The 8,084-nt window shown below is 48.1% G+C and overlaps 1 non-coding gene across 1 annotated transcript; it reads right to left on the bottom strand.

Annotated features, from left to right (window-relative positions):
* Positions 1 to 309: 309 nt before the first annotated feature.
* On the bottom strand, positions 310 to 399 carry trnap-agg (transfer RNA proline (anticodon AGG)). The gene is given in 2 exon segments: positions 310 to 345; positions 364 to 399. It is a non-coding gene; the product is annotated as a tRNA-Pro (tRNA).
* Positions 400 to 8,084: the final 7,685 nt, after the last annotated feature.

The following is an 8,084-nucleotide window of genomic DNA, read 5'->3' as shown; positions in this document are numbered from 1 at the left end:
GAGTAAACACTCAATTTGTCGTCCAACAGAAGAGCGGGCATTGTAATCGGCCGCCTATTATAGAAACAGTCCGATTTATGTTGCCATCGCTTTCTTAAGCATTGAAAATCAGGCCTGTCTTTAATGGAATGGCTCGTGGTCAGTTGTTAATCACTCTGGGTCTGTTTAAACCGGGAGTGCTTACAGTCCCGGATCATTCTGTGTCTGTTTAAAATGGCAGAGCTCACAGTCCCGGATCATTCCGTTTTTTTTAAAGTAGAGCGATTTCAGCTTTCATGACTGAGGTGTTGAGTTTAACTAAATGTGACTGGGCTCGTCCGGGATTTGAACCCGGGACCTCTCGCATTTTAAGCCACAGAAATTTCCTAAGCGAGAATCATACCCCTAGACCAACAAGCCGCCGATGTTATGTTTCAAGTTGCATTGCGATTCCCTTGAGATGCAATGGTGGCGTTTGTGACGTCAGATGAAAAGGCAGCCTATTGGAAACACGTTGGGGTCACAGTTTCTTTTGCACAGAATTGAAACTGAATCATTCAAGATGGAATATTGTATTTTCTGCATCACAATAAACAATATCTTGTTATAACTGTTGGCTTATAAGTTCCCCAGTGTCTGAGGAAGAATTGTTTGATCCCTTCATTTACTTCATACTAGCTTGGGGGGCCCGGCGTTGCCAGGGCTTTTTTGGGCCTGGTCGATGTCTGGGCTGGGAGCCTGGGACTGGATTTTGGCTGTCGGCAGTTCGAGAAGCCTAGGCCCTGGGGCCTCGGGTATTTTCCACTGTTTTTTAACCTAAACATTTCTAGCTTTTAAGACCTTCAAAGATGAAAGTTAAAGTACTTCTAAAATATTTTTGGTGCAATTTATTTTTTTTGAAAAAGATACTGACCTCCATTACCATATTTTTAGCTTCAGGCCCGGCTGGTGTGTAATGGCTGCCACATCCCTGAGCTGAGAATGATTAGTCCCACCCACACACACACCGATTGGTCAAACATCAGGTGACTGAACTGTAGGATTGGTCAATCATCACGTCACAGGATTGGTCAACCTTCACGTCACTCAACGCTAATGAGTGGATAATGAGTGGCATTTTGAAGGTTTTTGAAGGGTTTTTGCATACTGCCTGAACAATTTCAAAAAGTAAATACGCTTATGAGCTTTCGATAATCATAAGCTTTCTTTTGATATAACACATGTCTAGGTAGGCTCTATAACTTTTGATTGTATAGCCGGACAGACAGAAAGACAGACTGTTTTATATATATAGACTAGCTAGAGTGCCCGGCGGTGCCGAGGCTTTTTCGAGGGCATGTTGTTGTTGGAAGAGAGAGAGAGCTCGACTGGGGGGGGTGAATAGAGAGAGAGAGAGCGACTGGGGGGGGGAGAGAGAGAGCGGCTGGGGTGGGGGGGAAGAGAGAGAGCGATGGGTGGGGAAGAGAGAGAGTGATGGGGGGAAGAGAGAGAGCGACTGGGGGGGAAGAGAGAGAGAGTGACTTGGGGTGGAAGAGAGAGAGCGACTTGTGGGGTGGGAAGAGAGAGTGCGACTGGGGGGGGAAAGAGAGAGATCGACTGGGGGGGAGGAAAGAGAGAGAGCGCGTGATTGAGGGGGGAGACCTAGGGAGGGGAGGGAGGTGATTGTGGGTGACCCAGGAGTGATATCACAAAGTTTCAGTGTATGAGTTGAATAGCAAAATAAAAGGTACTATCTCAGTCATTTAGAGGTCAGTTTATAAATCAAGAGTGAACATTTATGCCAATAATAATGTAGAACAATAGAACATTTTACAAAATGGTGGAGTTACAACCAAAGACCCAAAGACTAAATGAATATTTGTTCTGGTAAAGTTTTGCAAACCCAATGGGTTTGGTATTATACAGAGTGATTTTATAATCAATATATAAAAGTATTCAACATTACACTGTTAAATGTGTTATCTTGTCGTCGGTATGCAGCCTCTCATATCTTGTAGAGTGCTGTTGAATTCTTCAAGTGACCTCTTGTGGGTCTTTGTACACTCATCCCACACAATGACTTTAGACTTTGGAAGCAGCTCAGCAGTTGCTGTGCTAATCTTACACACTGGGTGTTGTTGTCTATTCAGATCCAGATGGACAGGAAAGTTTCATTGGGCAGTGCGACCTCCTTCCAGAAGAGTTGCAGCGATTTCTGATGAGGCAACAGCGAGTGGAATGAATCCCTTAGAGCAAAGGCTCGCCACAAAGAGATGTCGTAGCCTTTTGGGGGAGTAAGACAGAGCAGCTTCTGTGATCGTTGGATGCCAACGAATGTGATCCTGAAGGAGTGCTCTGTTGCTGCAAGCTTTTACAAAGCATGCACAGAGATGGCTGGTGAGAGTTTTGAGGTAATTAAATAAGGTTCAGTCAGCAACCTCATGGGAGGAGTAGATGAAGGTGGGAGCACTCTGTTATTTGAGAGCCTGTGGATAGACAACATTGTCTGTTTTTCCTGACGGTGTTAAAATGAACAGATTCTTGGATGCACCAACTCTGGAACATGCCACGTACAACTGGCCATGTGAAAAGCAGGGCGTGAGTAAGTGGATGCCAGCAACCTTCAAAGTCTGCCCCTGGGCCTTGTTGATGTACATAGCAAAAGACCTTTTCACAGGGAACTGTTGTCTTCTGAATTGAAAGTGTAAGTCAGTTGGTATCATAGGAATTGGAGGAAGGAGAACATCCTCCCCCCTGGCACAGCCTGACATGATGGTAGCCTCAATGCAATGATCCATGAGCTTTTTGACTGCCAGTCTGGTTCCATTACACAACTTTGGTGGACATAAGTTTCTTAGGAGCATGATGGGGGTGCCTTCCTTCAGTACCAGTTTGTGAGGAGGCGTTCCTGAAGGCTCCAAGTCGTTGAGGAATCCAATGGGGTAATTTACCGCATCATCAATATCACAAACAGTATCAATGCTTTTGTAAATGTGCTCTTGGCCAGGGAGTTTCTGAAGAAGGATCTTGTTTATCTCGTTGACAATACAATTCCTTGGTGCAAGTATTGACCGTTCTCAAAGCCAGTTGTGATCTTTGAAGTGATTCACGAGGTTTGGATACACGTTTGATATCAAGTCATCAACTGTTTTTACTTGAGTGCCAAAGTCTGGAGGAATTGTGATTTGTCCACTGCCGTGAATGGGCAACTTTCCTTCTCCCAATTGTAGTAGAAGTCGCGCAAACGATTCTGACATCTCATCACCATGCATATGAACACGCATGTTTGCCGTCAAATGGACTGTTTGCACATCTTGCCACAGATGGGATTTCTTGAGACCTGCATTGACTTCATCCGCTGCTATTCCTCTGGGGACAACTGGCAGGATTTGGCGGAAATCACCTGCCAGCAACAAGGTGATGCCACCCATCAGGATATCGTTGTCTCTCAGATCTTTAAGAGTTCTGTTGAGTGCTCCAAGTGCCCTCTTGTGGGCCATTGTACACTCATCCCACACAATCAATCGAGACTTTTGAAGCATCTCAGCAGCACCAGTTCCTTTGCTAATCCGACACACTGGTTCTTCTTGTATTGTCAGATCCAAAGGCAGAGCAAAGGTTGAGTGGGCAGTGCGACCTCCTTGCAGAAGAGTTGCAGCGATTCCTGATGAGGCAACAGCCAGTGCAATGAATCCCTTAGAGCGAACCGTGGCCAGCAAAAGATTGATCAGGAATGTCTTTCCTGTTCCACCAGGTGCATCGAGGAAGATAATGCCAGGAGTGTTGTTTTGCACCATATCGAGGAGCAACCTGTAAGTCTGTTCCTGCTCTGGAAGCAATTTAGGCTCAGTGACTGTAATAAAGGAAGTCAGTTCCTGAACATTGTAGGTGGTTTCTCGGAGGACCTCTCTGCTGAGACCTGGAGAATTATTCCTATTGGGAGCTGGAAGATTCAACTGAGTCAGAGACATGCCAGCCAATTACAAAGTCTGGTCCTCCAAAAGGATCAATGCCTGATTGTACATCGCAACAGTGTGGTTGAGTGCCATTGTGGGGTTGGCTCTGGCGAGTTGGCGTAAGATGTCTTCTGTGAGGCAGTCTTTGTGATCTGCCCACAATTGCTTTGGGTTGGAAGGTGTGCAGAAGGCAATTATAAGGGCAAAGAGTTTCCGTAGGCGATTGGCGGGGTAACACAGAGCAGCTTCTTTCATCGTCGCATCCCAATGACTGTCACCCTCAATGAGTCCTCTCATGTGGCAAGCTTCTTGAAAAGACTCACAGACACGGCCAGCTACAGTCTTGAGGTCATTAAATGAAGTGGGGCCAGCAACCTGATGGAGGAGTAGACGAAGGTGAAAGCACTCTGTGTTGTTTGGATGCACCGTGTAGACTCTGCCAAGTGCATCTGATGAGTACACCCCTGTATGACCAGGAACTTCCTTCTGACCTGCTCCAGGGCGCCGAGGCTGCCATGTTTTGTTTGCCTGCCATGTGTAGTACTTCGGCACCTGATGATAGAGAAGTGTCTTAGCAAAGTCATTCGTTTGGCACAACTGAAAGAATGCTGTAAGTTTTGTCTTTGGAGGTTGCTCAGCACGTTGGCTGGCATTTTCAGGTCGGAATAAAACCCTTTATCCATTTTCCAAGTAAACATCCAATTTAGTGACAGTGGGGTAACGGTTGTGGATGTCAAATCCAAAAGTTCGCCAGGCTGCCTCATTGCTGCAGATGTAACGGCCCATCAGATGTGTGGTGATCTCATCATTCTGATTCCGCTGTCCAGCCGCTTCAAGATCAAAGACAGCTTGGTCATTGCCTTTATGGAGGTAATTGCACACATATTTGATAGACTTAACTGAGTGGCAGTACTCCAAATTGATGTGACTTTTGAAGAGCCTGGATAGGAGTGGACAGTAAGGAACAATCCAACGGTTGTCAACTTCAAATGTCTGTCTTTGCTGTGTTGTCTGAGTTGATGGACCAGGTTGACTCGAGCGGCTAGATTTTTTAGTTCGCATTCTTATCTCAGTGCTGAAACCTCCACTCTCTTTGCCCCTTCTCCTGTACAAAGGATAGCCATCATCCCCATGCTGAGTTTCTTCGCGGAGTGGCTTTGGGTACCGTTTTGTACATGCATTGTTTTTCATGCAGGGAGAAAAAGGGTTGTGTCGCCCACAAGGACCGTGAATCATATGTTTTACAACAACATCAAACAGGACTAGATCCTGGTCCTTATCGGGTAGCTCTGCAGAAATGAAGGAATCAACTTGATTGGGGCGAATCTTTGCCTAAAGCCAGAGTAACAGATGAACATGAGGAAGTCCTCTCTTCTGCCACTCAATGCTGTACATGTAGCAATTGTGTGCACCAAAAAGTTTGCTCGCAGTCAGCAGTTTAAGCAGTTGTTTAACTTTGAGGTTGAAGACCCGTGCTATGAGCTCATGCCTTTCAGTACCAGCTTTGGGTGGGAACTCCTGCCATTTGGGATTGCAATTCATGGTGATGAAGAGGTCAGGTCTGCCATAATTTCTGACATAGGTCATGGTATCTTGCGTGTGCTCATGCATGTACCTAGGACCTCCAACGAAGGTGGATGGTAGGATGACCAGTTGACCAATGTCCTCAGTGTTGCCATCATTGGCCACAGCATCTCGTAAGTGTATATAGTCTGTGACTCTCAAATGATTTTGGTTATGCCAGAACCAATTAAGCCGCTCTCCTTCTATTTCGCATACATGTCAGTGAGGAACTGCTGCAGAAGTCGTCCACACTGAAGCAGGTGGTTTGAAGCAGTTTGTCATTCCATCAGCCTGTATGAGTAGAATTCCATGGCAGAAACCATCTTTTGCCTTTGGGCTGTAGGTGGCACACCAGTTTTGGGGTCAACATGTGGGATCTTGTTATAGACATCGTATCCATCTTCCCCATGGCAAAACAAAAGCGGGTATTGCAGATGATCATATGACCTGTGAAACTCAGAAATTCTTTTGAGTGGACCACCCCTAATATGCAAGACAATGTCCCGTTGGTGAAATTCTTGGCCCACAATGATAATGGCGACCTCATTGGTGGTCGGAGCATTGAAGCATCGCTCATGTTCACCTGCAGGAATCTTGTCAGCTTTGATGACAACTTTAAGGTCTTCATTTGTTGTTTCTTCGATGACTGTTTTGAAAGTCTTAACATATGGGTTTTGGTCATGAAGCATGTGCTGTAACTCAATCAAAGGTTCAAGCTTGATTTGGTGTTGTTGTGCGGGGAGAACAGCAGCTTCCCTGCGGCGATTGGCTTGCTCTTCGTCGTCACCCAAGAAGTAGATTTGCAGAAATTGAGGTCTTTCGTTTGCGAGAGAAAGTAGTGAGCCAACTCTATGCTACACCTGTCCATGAACTTTAAAAGTTGGGGAAAATCCTGCTTCATGCACTCTGTTTGCACCAAAAGAGGTCATTGCAAAGCAGTTGTTGTACTTTCTGATGTGAGTGAGGAAATGTGTTGAAGCTGGATTTCGGCCGAACAGAAGTGAGTGTAGGGGTTCAGGCGGAGCTGTTAGTGTTGGAAGTTTAACCTTTCCTCCATTGCAGCATATCCCAGCAATTTCTCCTTCCCACTTCAGAGCGCCACAGTGACGGCAAATGACGCTCATGTTGCGAATGATGACTGTGTGGTCTGTTTCATAATCGATGGTGGGTGTATAGGAGAAGGCTGCTTCGACCCAATGATTCCCAATGTCAGATGTGGCAATGGCCCTGCGTCTACTATCGGATTGGCAACGTGCCTGACTTTGCTGAGGAGTCTCGGAGACTCTGGCTTGGGTATGGGCTGCCCGATCAAAATGTTGACGTGCCTGCCTCTGCTGAGGAGTCTCGGAGGCTCTGGCTTGGGTATGGGCCGCCCGATCAGAATCTTGGTGTGCCTAACTCTGCTGAGGAGTCTCAGAGGCTCTGGCTCGGGCATGGGCTGCCCGATTAGCAGCTTGATGTGCCTGACTCTGCTGAGGAGCCTCGGAGGCTTTAGCTTGGGCATGGGCCGCCCGATCAGAATGTTGACGTGCCTGACTCTGCTGAGGAGTCTCAGAGGCTGTGGCTTGGGTATGGGCGGCCCGATCAGAATGTTGACGTGCCTGACTCTGCTGAGGAGTCTCGGAGGCTCTGGCTCGGGTATGGGCCGCCCGATCAGAATCTTGGCGTGCCTAACTCTGCTGAGGAGTCTCGGAGGCTCTGGCTCGGGCATGGGCTGCCCAATTAGCAGCGTGATGTGCCTGAGTCTGCTGAGGAGTCTCGGAGGCTTTAGCTTGGGTATGGGCCGCCCGATCAGAATGTTGACGTTCCTGACTCTGCTGAGGAGTCTCAGAGGCTCTGGCTCGGGCATGGGAAGCCCGATCAGAATCTTGGTGTGCCTGACTCTGCTGAGGAGTCTCAGAGGCTCTGGCTCGGGTATGGGCTGCCCGATCAGAATCTCGGCGTGCCTGACTCTGCTGAGGAGTCTCGGAGGCTCTGGCTCGGGCATGGGCTGCCCGATCAGAATCTCGGCGTGCCTGACTCTGCTGAGGAGTCTCGGAGGCTCTGGCTCGGGCATGGGAAGCCCGATTAGTAGCTTGACGTGCCTGAGTCTGCTGAGGAGTCTCGGAGGCTCTGGCTCGGGTATGGGCGGCCCGATCAGAATCTCGGCGTGCCTGACTCTGCTGAGGAGTCTCGGAGGCTCTGGCTCGGGCATGGGAAGCCCGATTAGTAGCTTGACGTGCCTGAGTCTGCTGAGGAGTCTCGGAGGCAGTGGCTTCGGCATGACTTTGTCTGTCAGCAGTAAGGCATCCCTCAGAATGTTCAGAAGTCTCAGCTGATCTAGCAGCAGCATGTCTGGCCTGATCAGCGTGAAGGCGAGCCTGTCTCTGCTGCTCACTTTCAGCAGCTCTCTGTTCCTTTTTCCGGGAAGCATCGGAAGGTTTGCATCCAAGACGTGTACGTTTTCTTGGGGGCATTCTGTGATGAAAAAAGAAAAAATAAGTTTTCTATTTGGAAATGAGTGTGTGTGTGTGTCTGTCTGTGGGGGGGTGGGAGAAAGGGAGAGACCTGGGGGGAGGGGGGCGGGAGGGAGGAGGTGGGGGCGAGGGGGAGGGAGGAGGTGTGGGG

This window comes from Somniosus microcephalus, unplaced genomic scaffold (genome assembly GCF_052327205.1).
Source record: "Somniosus microcephalus isolate GS21.2 unplaced genomic scaffold, FLI_Smic_1.0 unresolved_chr1, whole genome shotgun sequence".
NCBI lineage: Eukaryota > Metazoa > Chordata > Chondrichthyes > Squaliformes > Somniosidae > Somniosus > Somniosus microcephalus.
Note: the sequence above shows the minus strand (reverse complement) of the source record. Positions and strands in the feature narration are given on the sequence as shown.